Raw genomic sequence first — 20,768 nt, 5'->3', positions numbered from 1 at the left:
CGATATTTCTCTTCCTTTTGGTATTGATTCATTTCTTCAAGGGCGGTGTCATACAAAAAAAGCAATCAGACACATGATTTGAGTTCACGCCAAATAGCAGGCACGCCAAACTTCATAGAGACGTTTTTCCCATGCATTGAAGCATTTAGTACGGAAGAACACGACGTACAACACACGTGTGGAGCCCAAGATTTGTCTTGGTCTCCCACTCGACAACCAAAATACAATGAATAGGCTTTCCTTACTGCATCAGTAAGTGGTCGCCTTCTATTACCACAAATAGCGTCTGCACAAATGTAACAAAAGTTATCAGGATTGTTCATGCAGGTGCGGGGCATTTTCATGAAAACCGACACTCGTTCAAATAACACAAACACTCACAGTTTAATTCAAATACTTTACTGTATACACATTCACCACCAACCACCTCTCAACCAAGACACATTACAGTACAGTAAAAGAGAGCGCGGACACACACACGCACGCCGCCAACAAGTTTCAGCCTGTCGAATGATCAGGTGATTGGATCGTGGGCACATGAGTGAGCTTTACGCATTGTTGCCAGATCCAACAAGTACAACTTGCTTATTGACGGCAGCAAAACCGTTGTTACACTTCTTCGTATATTGCTATTATAACAACAACGCAATTCATTTGTTCTCTAAGTACGTGTGACATTTACCCCTTCGAAATTTCTTGACAATACGGTCATCCCATAGGAAAAACATTTTTTGTGTGGATGTGAATAGAATATAAATTGTTGGTGTCAACGTATATTTTATGATTATATTTATCCGAGAATTGCCAGTGCAGTTATTTATTGCAGGATTGCCAGCTGTAGGCAGAAAAAAGTCGGAATTTTGCAGAAAGGGATTTTTTTCGTGCAATATTTCAGTACATAAAATCCCCCACCCCAGTACAGACTACCGAAATGATAGTTACATTGTCTGAATGTATTGTCCTATAGTTCTGTTCGGCATACGGAAGCCAATATTACATTTTTAATGTACATGTTGTAAAGGTAGGGAAAATTTCGGTAGAAGGGATATTTTTTTTCACAGTTCGGCTCGTTTCGATCATGACGACATTTGCAGAAAACATTTCCAATATTGACAGGTTACTTTTCAAATATAAATTATAATTTTACTATTGCAGGGTTGTCAGTAAAAAATAAAAAATCGGATTTTCCTCTAAAAAAAGAGATATTTTCGAATATATGGGTATATAATTTCCCAACGGTACCGGTTACCGGAACGATTGTTAAATTTTCAGAAAGTACGGTCATTGACGAATAGAAAGAGGTATAACACATTCCGCAACGATAAATAGGGACGTAATTATACGTTCCTGAGTAAAAACCTAACAAAATAAATGTGAAAAACATGAATTTTTTAGGTAAATTCCACATTTACTGGCAACCCTGAGCTACCAGCTAATTTTAAGTGTGATATTCATGTTCAGCGCCTCGAAATCTATAAAAATTGGCTACTTTCGTTTCTGTAAAAAATAAAAAGTGAAAATCTGTTGACCAGTGTAATTTGTACATATGAGAGACATATTAGCGACCATCATTTTTGGATTGGAGAGTGCGTCTGACTTCGAAATTTGGCGCCTTGTATATATATATATGAAATTATCTTTTTAACAAAATAATAATTTATCGCCAATCAACTTCATTTCACACTTGTCTTCCAAGTTTAAAGTTGAGAAGTTTGCGTTCCATCATAGGCGCCGACTCCATGGGGCTCAACATTTGGGGGAGAGAAACTCTCCCCTCAAAAGAACTACAAGCTTAAAAACTGGTACCAATAAAGATAAATAAACATCGTAACTAATGATACCCTGTGTATGGCCATTCTTGAGCACGACAAATAAGTGTTACCGACTTTGAGAAAATGTACTTTTTTCCCACAATTTCTTCTTCTTTTACGGGTTGGACACGGGGGCACAAAAGTTACTTTATTGGAATCCGTGTCCCATAAACTTTCCAACGAGGTATGGCTTATATCTCTGTGACAATTAGGGGCGTCAGGGTAGATCAAAATATTTCGAAAAATATATTCAGGGTGATTCTCATAGGAGACACCTTTGGAATTTCTTTCTCACTTGGTATTGAACTTTTGCCCTTAATTTTTTTTTTACATGATTGTACACACTGTCTGGAGTACACGTGAAAGTATTTTTTCCAGCGTATGACAAATAACAGTGATGCCATATTTCCGCAAGCTTCGAAAAATGTATTCCTTTTTCAAATATTTGAATTTCTTATTCTTTTACGGGTTGGGCACATGGGACATAAAAGTTACCTCGTTGGAATATTGTCCCATAAGCTTTCCGACGAGGTATGGCTTATATCTCTGTGCTAATTAAGGGAGTCAGGATAGACCAACATATTTCGAAAAATATGTACAGGGTGATTCTCGTCGGAAACACGTTCGGAATTTTTTTCTCACTTGCTATTGAACTTTCGCCCTTCACTTTTTTACATGATTGTACCCAATGTCTGGTGTACACGTAAAAATATTATTCCTGCGTACGATAAGTAATAGTGTTGCCAGCTTCTCACAAATTTACAAAAACAAAAATATCTCATTTCGTGCAAAAATGTCTTCTAGTACTATGGGTTTAACACAAGCGGCACAAAAGCTAGCTCGGTGAAATTTGTGTTCCATAACCTTTACAACGAGGTATTGTTCATGTCCCTGTGACAATTAGAAGGGGTACTAGGGCCGCTAACGTAAAGGTTTACGATTTTCTTGACATCTCAATCAGTCCTGTAAAGATTTAAGGGTAGAGTAAGGTAGAGTAGAATAAGGTAGGGACAGGCCCGTAACTAGAGGGGGGCCTGGCCCCTCCTAAACTTTTCGTGGTCCCTCCAGACCTTAATAAAAAAAAACAATTTAGATATTTGTAAGAGAATTTTTAATGAATTGGCCCCCTAACATATTCATTCACCCCCAAACTTCTGTGGCTGCTTTCGGGCCTGTGTAGGGATAAGATGGGTAGGGTAGGGTCAGATTAACTTAGGGTAAGGGAGTTTGTACCCTTTTTGTTAGAATTAATAGTGTGTAATTTCTCGTCTCTGCGTAAGATACTAACTGGAGCGTCTCTGTACACCTGCAGAACACACAAACGAGCATATAGTCCATTTCTTCCCTGTTAATTTTAAAAATTTTGATAGAAACGGTAGAAGAAAATTTTGCTTTGAAACTTAACCCAATATATTCATGATAAAACCTGAATCTTGTTGTCTAGACTAGTAGTGCTGCGCAATAGCTTAGGGCGCTACCATCGTACTTTAAGAAATACTATTTCTGAGTACACTTGTCCACTTACCTTATTTACAGACCCAACAGAAATCAGCGGTTATGATGCTGCGTAAGTATAGTCATTAAAAATGTTTTTGTTTATAGTTTCAAATTGATTTTTAATTCGTACTATATTTTACAATGTTGATTTTAATTTTAAAATTACCAACGTTTTTCGCAACAATTCATGTTAAATTAACATTGTCATTAGGTTCTAGTGATTTCGATTCAAATTATTAAATTTATTAAAAGAGAATTAGCAAAGCATTGGTGCTCATCTCCTCTGTTCAATGACACATTCTTTATTGCACTTGACAGATTCCCACTCAAAAATTTCATACTTTTAAAATTATGGCCACATTCCGTAACGGTTTGCGTCAAAACAAATCAAAATTTGTGATTTAGTTCGTGATAATCGGTATACCAGTTATAATGTGGCTCCATCCATCTTCACTCTGAGATTATTACTCAAATAATTACTATTTTTCTGACCAGAGTATGTACTTCTTTATTGAAATAGTAATTATTCAGTTATAGTTCAGTTATAGGGTCTAATGATATTTTACGTTGCATTACTGTAGGCCTATATAGAATTTTTGCGATCAATACTCCTGTAACTCCTGGTTAGGTATTCCTTCATTGAAACATGCCGTGCTTCTATACGTTATGTATGTTTATGCTTTTAAAAATCTATCTTTAGTTTCAACTCATTTTCTCTTGTGGGGGCCTCGGTGGCTCAGTGGTAGAGCGTTCACCTCTGATACATGGCATTCCGGATTCAAACCCTTCTCCTGCCAAGTGAACTTTCTGGTGGACAAACACCATGTGCGTGGGTTTCCTCGTGGTTCCTCCGTTTCCTCCCACTTTCTTCATTCCACCATTTCATTCATTTCTCATCTTCAAGTCTCCTTTAGCCTAGCCGTCATAATCGTGGGACTAAAACTCAAAAATTTCATTTTTCATTTTTTCTTGATTAAGTTTACGTGACGTTGTCACAAGTAAAGGTTCTCTCCCAAGAATCGGGGATCCGGAAACTGCGCGTCTATTTAGATAGAGGAGGGTCACGAAGGAATACTGGCATGGGCGCCCGAAGGGGAGGGCAGGGTGGGGCCCGGGCCCCCCCTCTGGCTCACGAAAATGTCTGCGTAATATAGCAAATCACGTATATTAAATATCAGACGTAATATAGCAACCATGGAGATGAGCCCCTCCCTAGAAAATTTTCTTCGGGCGCCCTTGAATACTGGTGAAATATGCCGGGCCGACAGCAAAGGATAAATCCAATATGGCCGCCCGAAGGTTATGCCAATCGACTTCTGCAAGCAACCTCTCATTCACTTCCCATGGGCAGATTGATTTAATGTTTTGCAGATTGATATATGTATGAACACTACACATCTATTGGTTTGAAATTTAGCGGACGTTGATGTATTGAACCCAATATGGCCGATCAAAATGTCAATGTGTCAACGACTCGTGTCTGGAAAATGAATTGTACTATGGAAGTACAGTATCATTAGACTTGTACGAAAAGTATTAAACGGTTCAAAATATCGCCATCTGAAAACCAATATGGCTGAACAAAATCCTGAACGAAACAGCTCGTACTACAAAAACGAAATTTGGTGTAAAGGTCCATTACCACTAGTAGGTGAGGAAAATAATACAAATGGATCACAATTTGTACATCGTGTATCCAATATAGCCGCGAAATATGCATACAAAATATACACTGTAAACAGTTCTGGTAGTTTCGCATGAAAAACACCTACAATTCACTATAACAGATTTTGCATGTAAAATGCCAGTAAGTTAAAAATGTTGCCAGTGCCTGTGTTATCTGTTTGAAGTGTTACACGCAAACATATACTGTTCATTTATACTAATTTTTACTAATCTCGGTTACAACTTTTTGAATATCTAAATATCTATTTCTCTTCCCTTGTCTCTCTTTATACATATATCTTATCCTCGTCATCAATTGTTGTTGATTCACTACTGGATGCAGGTCTCTCTAACACCTTTCAGCAACTATCTAGCTTGGGCATTCTGTTTCCACCTTATTCGACAGTGCTCTTCATTTCGTCTCACGACCTTGTATTTGGATGTCTTCTAGGTCTCTTCTTGTCTATTCGTATCCAGTCACCGATGGCTTTCGCCCACCTGCCATAATTTCTTCTTACAAACTGACCCGCTCACTGTAATTTCAATCCTTCTCTTTTTGCCATTCTATCCATCACTGCAATCATCTTCCGTATCCACGCATTTTCTTCCGATCTTTGAGGGTTGCTACGATCATATCTTTATATGTATACCTGATTTTTTGGTGAGTGGGTGCAAGTAAACCTTATACCTCATACTTCCGTAGTGCACATTAGACAGACGACCATCCGTAACTAAGTTTTGCCTAAATCTAAATTATTTGACCTACCAATTGTTTTAAATTGTTTTTCTCTTATTTAGAATGCATATTTGGCGACAATTGGCTTCAAGGTGGGGCCAGAATAACTGATATTTGGAAAGACGTTAACTTTGCTTTCATCACTTCGAAATTAGTATTCTATTTCGGACATTCGACGTAAATAAGCAATGTCTTCGGTTTTAAAAGTATTTCTTTTAGCTCTCGAGAAACTATAGCGATTCTGAATAATCTTGAAAACTTCTACATTTTTTAGTAAATTGCTTCTACAAGATGTAGCTTAAAATTTGTTCATGGGAAGAAACTATCCAGATGTAACCGCTAAAAAAAAAAAAAAAAAAAAAAAAACTCCAGATACTCTTTATAATATTAAGTATGTAATGTCAGTTAAGAAAGTAACGCCAGCGTTCAACTATGATTTTATTTCTTTTTATGTCGAATTATTTAAAAATGTCCAAAACATACTATGGCCAAGTATTACCTGTATGTATAACACATAAAGTCATGCAGTGAATATTTTTGTTAGTATGAAATAATGATATGTGTTAACATTTTCTAGTAGGTATTTGTGAAATGAAAATTAACTTCAATTAGTATTCTTATGAGAGTTGAAAGAATGTAGAATTGAGAAATCAAATAGAGAAGCATTGGTTAAAAAAATGAAATACATAACAGTAGTCATGTTAAGGATACGGTACCCGTTTGCTAGACATGGTATTCTAGAAAATGATTAATTATTTACATATCATGAAAACATTAGGCTAAGTAAAGCAGCAATCAACTAATTATCTTGATCCTCCTAAGCAATAGGGAGATCAAGATCTATGCGCATAAACAACGATCAACGACCAGGTCAAAAGAAAATGTTGCAACATAATAATAATAATAAAACTGCAGGAAACAACTAAATTCATTCATAGATTCTTCTTCAAAAGTTCTAAAGCTTATCAGTCCAATCGGAAAGAAAACTGCAAAATTTCTTTTGAAGAAAGAGGTGAACTTGTAACCGTGATTTGCTACTGTAGTCCAACAGGAACCAATGTTCCTCCAGCAATGAATTTTCCAGGCAAAGAATGAAAGTGGAATTGTACGGAGACACTCCTCGTGGAATATTGAAGCTCATGTTCGAGTGTGGCTTATAAACACAGAAATTTTTGTATCTTTGCTTCAGTATTTTATTAACCATGTAAAGCCTTCTGGTGAAGATCCTCTTCTCATTGCAGACAATCATACTTCGCATTGTTCACTTGCAGCTATCCAGTTCTGTAGAGTATTTTTATAACATGTTTTGCCCTTCCGTCACACTCTAGTCACAAGATCCAGCCACTTGAGATGTTTCTTTTGTCCCTTGAAAGCGACTTATGGCTCAGAAGTTGAAAAATGGATGACTGCTAGAAAAAAATCAGGCTGACTCTGTTTAAAAAAGACAAATTAGAAAACTGTTCTGTGCTGCATACTTACAAGTAGCTACTCTTCAAACAGTGCTACAGGATTCTCTTTAACGGGTATACATCCGTTCAGCACTGATGTCTTTTCTGAAGACAACCTTTTGCCGTCACAAGTAATAGCAAGTGACTTTAATCCTACCGAATCTGGTCTTACGAGTCTGATTCATTCATATTGAATATTCTATGGAGTTGGATTTTTTCATTGTATCATTTCTGAAGATTGTCAAGTCTCTCTCTAATTTTCCTTGGTTATCAAAGACAAGCATCCTCTCACTTTTTGTTTTGTATTTACCATGTTATTCAACCTGCAAAAAGGAAAAATATAAAACAGCTAAACAAAGTTATAATGACTATTTTCAACATTTTAATAATGAAAAATTCAGTGAAAATAAAGCAAGAATAAAGAATAACAAAAAGAAGATAACTATGACTACAGTTTACAGTAGGTACGAACTCTTACCCTTTTGTGCTGTGCGCAAACAAACAAACAAACAAACAAAAATATACTTTGCCCCATCAGATCAGGTGCACGTACGAAGAGAAAAACGTAGGAAAATGATTTCATTGAAAAATAATCAATAGAAATCAGGCCATTCGGCTGAGTTGAGGCGCTCGGGGCGAGAGTGTATTATTATTATTATTATTATTATTATTATTATTATTATTATTATTATTATTATTATTATTATTATTATTATTATTATATGCCAATCAGCCAATCAAATTGCATCAACAATAACTTTGCTAGTGATTAACGAATCAAATTACGTCACCTTGTGATTAAATTTCAACGTGTTATAGCATGTATTTCCTTTCGTCTAAGAGTCATAAGATTCAATAAGGTTACCTATCAGATTTCTGAAAACTCAAGGTAAAATCAACCACCACCAATGATCTTAGACTATGAGCTATGACTAAAGTTCAAAGTCTTGTTTCAAATTTCGCACCTCGTACTAAAATATTGTTTATCACAATTCCCAAATTTGAAGAATGGTCCTACGTACCTCTCTCGATATACCTAAGTCTTAGAATTAATCATATAATTACATGTTGTAGTTAGGACTCAATTAGGTCAATTGTTTACCTTAGCAGAACCAACTGTTGTCTAGAAACGTGCTATTTGATAACTTCCACGAATTTTGAAAAGGAAATGAATCCCTGTACACTATCTCATCAAGGTTAATCACATGGTACATCATGTTGCTTACGTTTATATTTGTCCCATAGGCGGGAATAATCAAAACCAATGACGTAATTTCATTTTGACAATTCTCAAATTATCCTACAAAGTTTAAATGTACCAATGTCCTGGACCCCTAATCCCATCATAGGTCAATAACAGATCACGTGACCATACTCATATTTGACAATGATTTACCCAAAGAGTGAGATACCATCCAATCCTAAGAACAATTACCAATTATTAATTTAACAATAAAAAATGTACTCCTCCCAAAATTTAAGATTGGTACACAAATACACCTGTGTCTTATGAAAAAGTAATAAGTCCTGTGCTCATCCAATAATAAAGCCGTATCAAAAATTATAAAATAGGTCAATAAGCTATAAAATTTGAATATTTGGCCATAAGAGGGACACCAACATTTACAATGGGTCCTAGAAAACGTTTACCGAATTTTGTTATTTGATAATTCCCAAATTTAAAAGGGAATATAAACATATAAAGGTAATAAGCATCTGTACATACCCATATAACGTGCTAAATCCTTATCAAAGGGAATAAATTGAGTCAGTAACCTCCGAAATTGGTAGTTCTTTACCCATGAAAGGGAACGGAGTGGGCCTTTCAAATTTATAGTGGTACATATTAAGGTCCTGTACTATGATACCAAATGCTTATATTGAATAATTTCTAAAATTGAATGGATGAGCCAAGGTACCCCTCCCAAATTTTTAAAGTGGTGCATCAATGTACCCATGTTTTATGATAGGAAATTGACCCCTATATATGACCATATAACCCTATAAGGTAATAGGACCTCATAAAAGGGGATAAATTGGGCCAAAAACCAAACACGTGCTACAACATATTGCTTACGCTTATATTTTGTCAATTTTTTACTCATAAAAGGGAACAAGATGGACCACCCATATTTATAGTCAGGGGCGTACGCAGGGGTTGGGTCCTGGGGCTGCGGAACCCTCCCAAAATCCCAACTTTTTGTAAATGTAGTCTACTTTTAGGGGCAGTTTTAGAAATTTTCATGTAATTTAGCCTCAAATTGTATTTGGACCCCCCGAAACCCTTTAGACCCCTCCCGAAATAAATTCCTGCGTACGTCCCTGTTTATAGTGATACATATTAGTGTCCAGTACTAATAGACCAAATGTTTAAATTAAACAATTTTCACAAATGAAGGGGTGAACCAAGGTCCCCTCCAAAAATTTAAAGGGGTGCATCAATGTACCCATGTCGTATAAAAGGGTATGGACCCCTATACATGCCCATATAACTATATAGGGTAATAGAACCTCATCAAAGGGCATAAATTAGGTGAAAAAACAAACACGTAGTAGAACGTATCGCTTATGTTTATATTTTGGCAATTTTTTACCCATGAAAGGGAACGAGGTTGACCACCCAAATTTATAGTGATATATATTAGGGTCCTATGTTCTTATACCAAATGTTTAAATTGGGCAATTTCCAAAATTTAAGGGCTGGGCAAAGCTACCCCTTCCAAAAATTTAAAAGGGTGCATCAATGTACCCATGAAAGGGAATGCTACCCCTTCCATGTCTTATGAAAGGAATGAACCCCTGTATACGCCCATATAACCATATAGGGTAATCTCATCAAAGGGGACAAAATGGGCCTGAAACCAAACACGTGGTTGTACTAAAATTTGGCAATTTTTTACCCCTAAGAGGGAACGAGGTGGACCACCCAAATTTATAATATATATTAGGGTTCTATACTATAATACCAAATGTTTAAATTGGGCAATTTCCAAAATTTAAGGGGTGGACCAATATACCCCTCCCAAAAAATTAAATGGGTGCATCAATGTACCTAGGTTTTATGATAGGGAATGGACATCTATACATGACCATATAACCATATAAGGTAATAGGACCTCATCAAAGGGGATAAATTAGGTCAAAAACCAAACACGTAGTAGAACGTATCGCTTATGTTTATATTTGGGCAATTTTGTACCCATGAAAGGGAACGAGGTGGCCCACCCAAATTTATAGTGATCTATATTAGGGTCCTATACTATTATATCAAATGTTTAAATTGGGCAATTTCCAAAATTGAAGGGGTGGGCCTAGGTACCCCTCCCAATTTTTAAAGGGGTGCACCAATATACCCATGTCTTATGAAAGGGAATGGACCACTGTATACGTCCATATAACTATATAGGGTAATAAAACCTCATCAAAGGGGATAAATTAGGCCCAAAAACCCGAAATTTGACTTTTTGGCAATTTTTTACCCATGAAAGGGAACGAGGCGGACCCCCAATACTAATAGAGGTACATACCATGGTCCTAAACTACCACACCAAGTTTTTAGATTTGGCAATTTCCAAAATTTAAGGTAGTGGTCCTATGTACCCCTGCCAAAAATTAGGGGGTGGGGCAAGGTACCCCTGCCAAAATCTAGAGGGTGTGGTTTTAGGTACCCCTAGGTCATTGACCTGGGCGCCAGAATTCGGGAGCGCAAAAACTGCCTCAGGTAATGCAATTATCACTGCTTATGTGAAACAGAGAATAGTAGCCTATGTGAAACTTCATAGGTGTAATTGCTTATGGCATAAGGGTTAAATTCCAAAGTTGGGCGTCCGTTTCCAGCAAAATTATTAAAATTTACAGGAAAGATATGGATAATTTGATCGTTTGTGTACTTGATAATATATAAGAGTCTCAAAAAATCTGTTTATTTGTTATTTATATAAGCGGTCATAAACATGGGACTATACGGCGAGCGGAGGGAACTACTTGGCGCAAGGTAACCGAACAGTTGGATTGTGGGAAAGAAACGAGCATTTCTGTTATCAACATGGCGAATGTACAAGGGCAATGAACTAACAGTTTTAACATTTGTGAAGAAATACGTTGATAACGAACAAAAACTTTGAGAATTTTGTGAAGAGCACGGATTAATGAACCTAATAACAAATTGCAAAAAGTGTGGAAAGGAGATAACAGCGAAAAAACGTGGCGAAAGCGGACGCCCAACTTCGGAATAAATGCCTGGCATAACTCCGAAAAATTAAGGACGTGTTACCTTATTATACAAACTTACTTCTTATTCTTCTAAAATTTCAATGATGAACATCAAACTACTGGAAATGCAGCAGTGCAACGTACGAATGAATATACAACTGTTGCCTTTTCTTTCAATGTTGCTAATTGTCAAAAAAAAAAAAAAAAGCCACTGCGCACACTTCCGACCACGTCCTCTTATATTCCTTTCCCATAGATGGGGTGCAGATCTGAGATGGGTTTTATCGATCGACAATGACCGATATTAATGGCGAATTTTCGGGATCACTGAGATAAACAGACACTTCCGATGTTGTTTAAATTCAAATTCAGCCCCGCAACTTGGGGAGAAGGGATATATATAGACCAACCTGGGTGCACAAATGCCTCCTTTCGGAGTTATAGGCTGCCGAAGACGTGAAAAAAAAATGAACTTTACAGGTGCATAGCTCAAAACTATGGGACTTACCGAGTCGGATCAATACTTTACTTAGGAACTAATATGTACCCCATCCAATAAGCCATGTTTCAGAATCCTCAGTACTCACGCAACAATTTTTATAGAGGAAATTTGGCTATGGACATATAATTTGAAGTATTCACCGTAACTACCTCTTTAAAAAGTGTTGCGGAAATACTGCAGGATTCTGAAACGTGGATTTTCGGATAGGACACATCCTAAGTGAAATCTTGACCCGACTACAGTAGGTCCCACAGTTTTGGAGCTATGGGCCTTTAAATTTCATTTTTTTTCATATTTTCGGCAGCCTATAACTCCGCAAGCAAGCATTTGTGCACCCATGTTGGTCTATACTTTTCGTCTTATCTTGGTGTCAGGAATCACCTCCCAAAAGTTGTCGGTGTTGTTTTGAAACATCCGTATATATATATATATATATATATATTTTCAACCTCCTTGCGGGAGCGTATAATGACTTAATCACTAAGTATAATGCGAAAGGAGATTGAATTGATTAAAACTTAGATTGTTTACCTTTAGAGTATTCATTTATTAAGCGATCTTTAAAGTAGAGTTTAATAGGATGTTGTGATGTAAATTATTAGGTAAAACTATTAAATCACATTTCATATAACTGTTGGTGGATTGGTCAATGTTAGAATATCAGAGATGTATTATAACATATCTCGATGAACTGGATTCGAACTTCTGGCTACGAAGTTCGTCTTCTAACTTCCTCACAGTGGATGGATGTCCACTGGAAATGTTGTTAACAGCTGATTCCCAATAGTGGCTCTATCGAGAATAATCCTCGGAGACTAGTCCAAGACTGCTCATGGAGACTGATCCAAGACTCCCTGAGACTGATCCTCGGAACTGATCCAAAACTACCTCTCCAAGACTGATCCCCAAGACTGATCCCAATTCAGTCAAACATTAGCTTTTTATCTTCGTGTTCATGATGACGAATTTGTTGTTCTTTGATTACAAATTCTGAAACTCTTACATCTCTGAGCCGAAATTGTGCTGATTCACAATTTCTGCGTTTTCTCTCATTAACCAAATTCTCCAGACAGCTTATGTCTGCGAAATTCACACATTTTCCTAATTTTGATAATGTGTACATGTTGACATAAATTTCTACAACGTTTTACATTTATTTGTTTCGTATTTGTTTTTATATTCTTATGACACTGCAGACTCGTGTCTATTCCTTCAAGAAAACAACAAGCATCAGCAATGCGTAATATGATGATATAATATGTCTGCAACCTAATTACAACAATTTAAATCATAAACAAACATTTTACTATTTCCTTCTGAAACCAATTAATGAGATTGAATAAATTTAGATCTTAAAATCTTCCAGAATTTTGGCGTACCGTGACACGCATACCGTGACACGCCCCCACTTTAAACTGAGGCATCTCCGATGACGACTAGATCTTTGAAAAGATCGGCTTTCGAAGAACTCCCTGTATATAAAATTTCAAAATTATTAATTCATGTGCAAATTACAAAATAATTCTTTTAAATTGAAAGCCAAAATTATACTGTTGAGAAAAACAAACAAAAATTAATGATTATTAATTCTCACGGATTTTCTTTTCTTTTTTTTCAAAAGTTCAATTAATTCTTTTCTACTTATAAATCCACATCTGTTTGATAACAGTATACTGCATTTATCTGCCATCTGTTGTAGAAACTCAACACTACTTGAAACTTGTCTGTCGTCAACACACTAACAAATGTTTCCAACCTAAGTCCTTTCTTAGGGAAATTGAAACTGATATCTTTGTATTTAATTTATATATATACACACACACAATAGTATATTTTCATGCACTTTCACTATGATTTGTTATCTTAAATTCACCAAAACACTACTACACTAACAAAACAGCATTATTGTTTCAGCAAACTTGACCCAAATTGATCAACATAGTTGGCAACTCAATGTCAACTCTGCGTCAACGCTTTTATGTTAAAGTAATGATCTTAGCAAAACTTCATCTTTCTTCTTCTCCTTCTCTGACTTCCGTTTAACCTTGACCAGATTATGTATCCGTTCTACGTGTAAAACGTCCTTCCAACACATAATGATCCACGTCCACTCTTTGTTCATTCACTCTTACAGTTTTACTGCATGAAATAATACCACCTCGATATCTGAATTAACCAATTCACAGTCCAAAATGTGAACTAAATGTGATTCTGAATATATTATTTTTTTTAAAATTAAGTGTGCATTTTTCAAATATGTGATGTGTGATTACTTTACGTGTGCGACAGTGTTATATATTTTTTTCACATCCTTTACTCTTATATCCATCTACTTTTTAATGGTAAGTACCCTACTTTTTATTATTTCTATTAGTTGATATTATTCATTAAATTTAAACTCTATTTATAATACTACAAATGTCTTATTTAAAATATTTTTATTCCTATTATTATTTATGTTTCCCGTAACCTATTTTCTTATTATTAAATCACTCACTTTATTACAATTCACTGTACACAAAACATATTTACAGATTCGGGATTTTACTGATGCAGATTCATATTTCCATGAATCTGGGAATAGGCTTTGGATGATTACTTGCGGCCATATTCGCAAGACATCTATAAATACCATTTTGTATACAGTTACTTCATTTATTTATTTAACTTTCATTACTATTATTTATTTATTAAAAAAATTATTTAATTTAAATCTCCATTCTTCTCCATACTCAAAAATATTTTATTATGTATTTATCTTATTTAATTTGTCAAAATCGGGTATAAACTTAATAAAAATTGATATTTCTAGATGTTGTATCGATAATCAATAGTACATCTATTGTACTCCATAATCGTCTATTCTTAGTTATTAACTTAAACGTCTTTAGTCGCTGGCCTTGCAACATAAAAACTATCCAAGCTGTTGTCACTTTCGGGTTTAATCAATAATATAATAATAATTAATAATATAATATAATAATAATCTTAATAATAATGTAATGTTAATAATGCTAAATAATACTTAATTAATTCATTTTGCCAAATGGCCTAAGCTTTGAAACGATATCTCCGATCAGTTTAATAAACATGATTCTTTAACTCGTCTCTTAATGTTCTGTATCTATTAAGGGTTTCTCAGCAGACTGCATATAGCAAAGTCCTATTTCCCCTAAAATATCTCTTATAGTAAGCTTCTTTATTTCTTATATCTATAGCTAGAGCTCTCTATATTTCAACTAGTATATATATCTATTCTTTGCTTACTCATTTACTTATTTATTTAGCTAACTTCTTTTTTCCTTATTAACATTAATAAAATATAATCATAAGTTTAATAATATAATAATAATAATAATTAATAATTAATAATTGTCACTTCCTGTTATAATAAAATTCTTCAAGATTAATCAAAATCTTGACTGTCATATCCGTAATAAAATATCTATTAATCTATTTTTCTATTAAATTAGCTATCTATTTCTCTATTATCTTCATCTATTTTCCTCCTCTCTTTCTCTTTCCAGATCTTTCCATCTCTCCTCTTTCTCATTTTCTCATTCCTTAATTAAATGCTTGTGATTAATCTTTTTTCTACCTTTCCTTATCCTAGAACTTAACTATTCTAACTTGAAACGCTAGATAGCAAGCCTTATTTCTCTATTCCTATTTTCCTTACACTTTTATTTCCTTAAGATTTAAATTATTACTATGCCTAGAATCCAATAATAAAAAAATTCAAAATTTTGATCTTTCTAGATACTCAGCAAAATAGGTAAGATTCACACACACAAAAAAAATTTCACTGCTTTGCGAAACGACAAGTGGGTATCTATTTCCTCTCTGTACCGCCTTAATGTCGCCGAAGACTTATGTGTTCATTTTAAATAAAAATTTTCGTGAGAGGTTTGGTGCACTCCCAGTTCAACATAACGAAAATGTGATTTCTAACCTACCTAGATTTTCCTATCAAGAAGTTTCCTAATTCTGGTGAATATATTTACTAACATTTTAAAACTTAATCACTAAACATTTCATCAATCATTTTTTTTTCATTCTATCTTGCCTTCTTATTTACTAATATGCTCTTTTTTTTTCCAGATAGCTTCTTAGTCATAACTTTTTCTTCTTTATTATCTCGTTATTTAATTATACTTAAAACTTTAAATTCTTATTTCTTTAATAATGTATCGTTTATTATGTCGTAAAGACATCTTTATTTATTCAATTAAATTCTAGTATTTACTTCTTTTTAAATTCATTTTTAATTCCTATTAATTAATAATTACACCTATTTAAATCTTACTAAAAACATAATATATGCAAATCCTTAACCCTGTAACCTAAATATCTATTATAATAATTCTTAGTGACTAACCTATTCTTAAAACTAATTATAATTCCTATGACTATAATCTTATTTAACTCCTTATATATATATCCTTATCCCATAACATAAATCTTACAAATCTAACTAATAATAATGCTATATACATTCTAATGAGTTTATCCTCTATTTACATGTCTAAGTATGAATACTTATTGTAGCATCCAAGCATGTCGCTGGATGAATAGCAATGATGACAACACTGTTGCCTTGAAAACGACATTTCTAAACGTATTATGCTTAATTTTATCACCCAGTGAGGGCGGGTGGTGCGGGTTAATTTAACCTTATGGCTCATAGCCATGATTATAGCCTACTTACTATACTATATCCCTTAATATCGTAACGGGAATCGAATCCGTTGGTTCGATTCTTATCCTAATCATGATGGCTAATCAAACCTAACGCATGTTATTACTCTTACAAATTACTCTTGGCTTGCGACAGGTAATTACTATTACCGGGAATCGAACTCCTAAGCATCTGCACCATGACAACTTACTAGTGATAATCACTATTCTGAGGAGATTTGAATAGATTAGCATTCGAGCGTTTAATTTTAAATAAACATTTTATTGTACTATACTTTACGTAGCAGAGAGTGAGATGTTGTTATGTTAAATTTAAGTAAGAACTGTTGAATCACATTTCATAAATCTTGATCCGGGGATCGAACCTAGGGTCGCCTTCACTTTGTCACTAATGGGTTATTAAGCTTATTAAACGGTAGACCTCCCGGAAATCGAACCAAAGGTCGCCTCCACCATTTCAACCTCCTTGCGGGAGCGTAAAGGACTTAATCACTAATTATAATGCGAAAGGAGATTGAATTGATTAAAACTTAGATTGTTTACCTTTAGAGTATTCATTTATTAAGCGATCTTTAAAGTAGAGTTTAATAGGATGTTGTGATGTAAATTATTAGGTAAAACTATTAAATCACATTTCATATAACTGTTGGTGGATTGGTCAATGTTAGAATATCAGAGATGTATTATAACATACCTCGATGAACTGGATTCGAACTTCTGGCTACGAAGTTCGTCTTCTAACTTCCTCACAGTGGATGGATGTCCACTGGAAATGTTGTTAACAGCTGATTCCCAATAGTGGCTCTATCGAGAATAATCCTCGGAGACTAGTCCAAGACTGCTCATGGAGACTGATCCAAGACTCCCTGAGACTGATCCTCGGAACTGATCCAAAACTACCTCTCCAAGACTGATCCCCAAGACTGATCCCAATTCAGTCAAACATTAGCTTTTTATCTTCGTGTTCATGATGACGAATTTGTTGTTCTTTGATTACAAATTCTGAAACTCTTACATCTCTGAGCCGAAATTGTGCTGATTCACAATTTCTGCGTTTTCTCTCATTAACCAAATTCTCCAGACAGCTTATGTCTGCGAAATTCACACTTTTTCCTAATTTTGATAATGTGTACATGTTGACATAAATTTCTACAACGTTTTACATTTATTTGTTTCGTATTTGTTTTTATATTCTTATGACACTGCAGACTCGTGTCTATTCCTTCAAGAAAACAACAAGCATCAGCAATGCGTAATATGATGATATAATATGTCTGCAACCTAATTACAACAATTTAAATCATAAACAAACATTTTACTATTTCCTTCTGAAACCAATTAATGAGATTGAATAAATTTAGATCTTAAAATCTTCCAGAATTTTGGCGTACCGTGACACGCATACCGTGACAATATTATATATATATATATACGCTGTAAAAATAATCGATATTAGTGTTGAACCCATAGTTTTCAGGGCTCACATTGTCGACCACTGACACTTCAGATGCCGTTTAAATCCAAATTCAGCCCCATTAGTACCTCATGTCCAAAACGAAATGTATTTTCCCCATACGAAGAACGGGTATTCTGCTAGTTAATTTATATAAGATGTTTGGTTTGGTGAACTGGACAGTTTTGCACATGATTACATAAAAGAATGTAAATTCACTTATTAATTTAGCTTATTAGATTTTTCTATATAAAAAATATTTTCCTTTTTTTTAATGTAGAAAGAGATCTTCATGTCGATTATGACAAGGAAATAGATGATATTGCGCTGTGGCGTAACTAAAGGCTTGGAGTCATCCCGCAGGCAGCGTGGAGTGGGGCTCCTTCTCTATGTCCCTCTGATTTCTTGGCCCCCCGCAATGCGGGGTCTGCGGGGCCCTTATTTATGCCCCTGATATTGCGGGAAGTTCCACCGAAGTGTCTAGAATGCTGAAGTTATAATTATGTCTCTTATTCTCGTATTGTTATATAACATACTTTTATTGTGGGAAAACAGTGGGCAGTTCGGTCGGGTAATTGCGATGGAGAGCAGTGATGCCAATTTAGCCTACTTTTGGCTAAATCTAGCCTATTTGGAGAGACATTTAGCCATACAAATTACGAAATACTTATAGCCTTAAATATAGCTTATTTTATGAAACTTTTGCCGTTTTTGGCTTATTTATTGGCCGTTAAATTAATTCTAAAAATACTTTTTAACTGAAAATAAAGTGTAATTTTTAAAAATTAGCCTATTTGTCATTAAACCTCTATATATTGTCACATTAATTGATTTCTGTAGGCAGAGGGTGTTTTATTACGCAACAAACAGTTGTTTTTTTTAAATTCTTCTTTCTATCCCCACGACTAAAAAAGAATTTTAAATTTGCTCCCGTAACGGTCCCATTCGCTACTTTTTAAATTATTTTAGTTTTTAGCATTTCATAGCAAGTTCCAGAGCCTCGGCTAGCTGCGACCTCATCGATGATGACTTACTTAATTCAACTGACAAAATGGCTGTTGAATTTTACAAATCATATGAGTTAGTGATGGATCTCATTGTAATTTAAAGTCATATATGTCGCTTGTTAGTCTTCAGCAAATAAAATTCAACATTTCAGATTTTCCTATAACACATGTATAATTCTACACACAAAAGAGAGGTTTAAAAATTACAATGTAGATTATAGGTAAGCAGTTCAAAATGTAGCCATTTTTTGCGTAAAAAGCTTATTTCTGAAGACCATTTAGCCTATTTTCTTCAAAGGTCGTTAGCAACACTCGTTGAGGGAGGTGGTGGTGGATTGAGAATTCGGGGCCCACACAATAAGTCAGCCGCTGGGCCCAACTGGTATAGCCAGTGAGGGCTTGTGCTGTACTGTGGCGAAATACCAACGTATCCAAAAATAGGAATCTTTCCGTAATATTGACACCTTACCCTATTATTATTATTATTATTATTATTATTATTATTATTATTATTATTATTATTATTATTATTATTATTATTATTATTATTATTATTATTTTGAATTACACATACGACCTATATTGAGGGGAGCGCCATTTAGGTGCTTTGTGAATCTAAGGAACTTAGTTGGTTCTGCCCAGGATCCACCCCTGCATAGGCATGTGTTGAGAATGATTGGAAAATCACTGGGTAAAATTTCCTCTGTCATAGCTCATCAAGTCATAAATGTTACTCGTCATTGTTTAAAAATTGGTTGTAATTCGTCTAGCTTCAGCTTCTAACAATTCTTAATAGGTTTAAAATACAGTCTAGAGATGGCAGCACACTATCGGTAATTGGTACTTCTAAGAAGTTACCAACAATTCCACGTCGATACAAACATTTATACACGAAGTTACTTCTGAAATTGTTGCAGTTTAGCTAGTATATATTAAATATGGTGTATTAATATCATTCCTATGCATGAAACAATAAAGTAAAGCTACTCGTTAGTAAACTGAGAGATTTATGATACTAGATCTCAGACTCGTAGCTGAATTAGGGCAATACCCGGATGTTAGTGTAAACTAGCCACGTCGTGCGCGTTTTCATTTCCTCTAAAATCGTGTTTTCCGCAAGGAAAAATAAACTTTTAGTGGAAAATAAACTTTTACTTACCATCATAAACATTCCTGCAACCATTTGTAAACTACAGTTCAGTGCACAGTGCTATGATAGTGCAGTGGAGTGCATAGTTAATATTCGGTAGGTCGTGTGTGCATGTCGTATGCTGCTTGCAACCAGGGACAAAGCACTCCCCACTACCTCGCCACGCACTGACGCTGAAAACGTAGTGATCAAAGAGCGCGGACGAAAACGAAAGCGCTTTCACCTGGCTGGCTGAACCAGCTCTAGCTCTCTCATATACAAGCAGATTCCACCGTATATCTGTGTATAGTGCGCTACGGGCACCCGGTAGGGTGCGTTCGAATAACATCGATGCTTGAACATTAACATATAGTGATCCCCATATGCCTAAAAACTGACTATATTAACTCAGGAATACAAGGCGAAAAGACACATTCTGCCAGTCCGAGCAGGTCTAATACGCTCGTGACCAGTGTTAGAACAATAGGAACCAACAAATTACCACCAACAATATCACTCGAGTACTGTTCATGTACCTATAATAATCACTTAGACCCTCACTACGCGGTCTTATTCAGAACCAATATACATTCTACCAGTGCATATAATG

The 20,768-nt window shown here is 35.1% G+C and overlaps 2 protein-coding genes across 5 annotated transcripts in view; one reads left to right on the top strand and one right to left on the bottom strand.

Moving 5' to 3' along the window:
* LOC145676053 (uncharacterized) overlaps nt 1-20,333 on the bottom strand; it is a 58,153-nt gene extending 37,820 nt beyond the window's left edge. Inside the window, exons 1-2 of one of the 3 annotated variants that reach the window (XM_081746912.1) lie at nt 20,189-20,333; nt 7,189-7,480 (exon numbers count right to left, since the gene is read on the bottom strand). The gene's annotated coding sequence lies outside the window, so the exon portion shown is untranslated. Of the gene's footprint in view, nt 1-3,336; nt 3,598-7,188; nt 7,481-20,188 lie in introns of those variants that run through there. The other 2 variants (XM_081746913.1, XM_081746911.1) reach the window with 2 other exon arrangements.
* LOC145676051 (uncharacterized) overlaps nt 13,868-20,768 on the top strand; it is a 554,345-nt gene continuing 547,444 nt past the window's right edge. For both annotated transcript variants that reach the window (XM_081746908.1, XM_081746905.1), the window contains exon 1: nt 13,868-14,213. The gene's annotated coding sequence lies outside the window, so the exon portion shown is untranslated. The remainder of the gene's footprint in view (nt 14,214-20,768) is intronic.

Source organism: Thermobia domestica, chromosome 18 (assembly GCF_964235325.1).
Source record: "Thermobia domestica chromosome 18, izTheDome1.hap1.1, whole genome shotgun sequence".
NCBI lineage: Eukaryota > Metazoa > Arthropoda > Insecta > Zygentoma > Lepismatidae > Thermobia > Thermobia domestica.
Note: the sequence above shows the minus strand (reverse complement) of the source record. Positions and strands in the feature narration are given on the sequence as shown.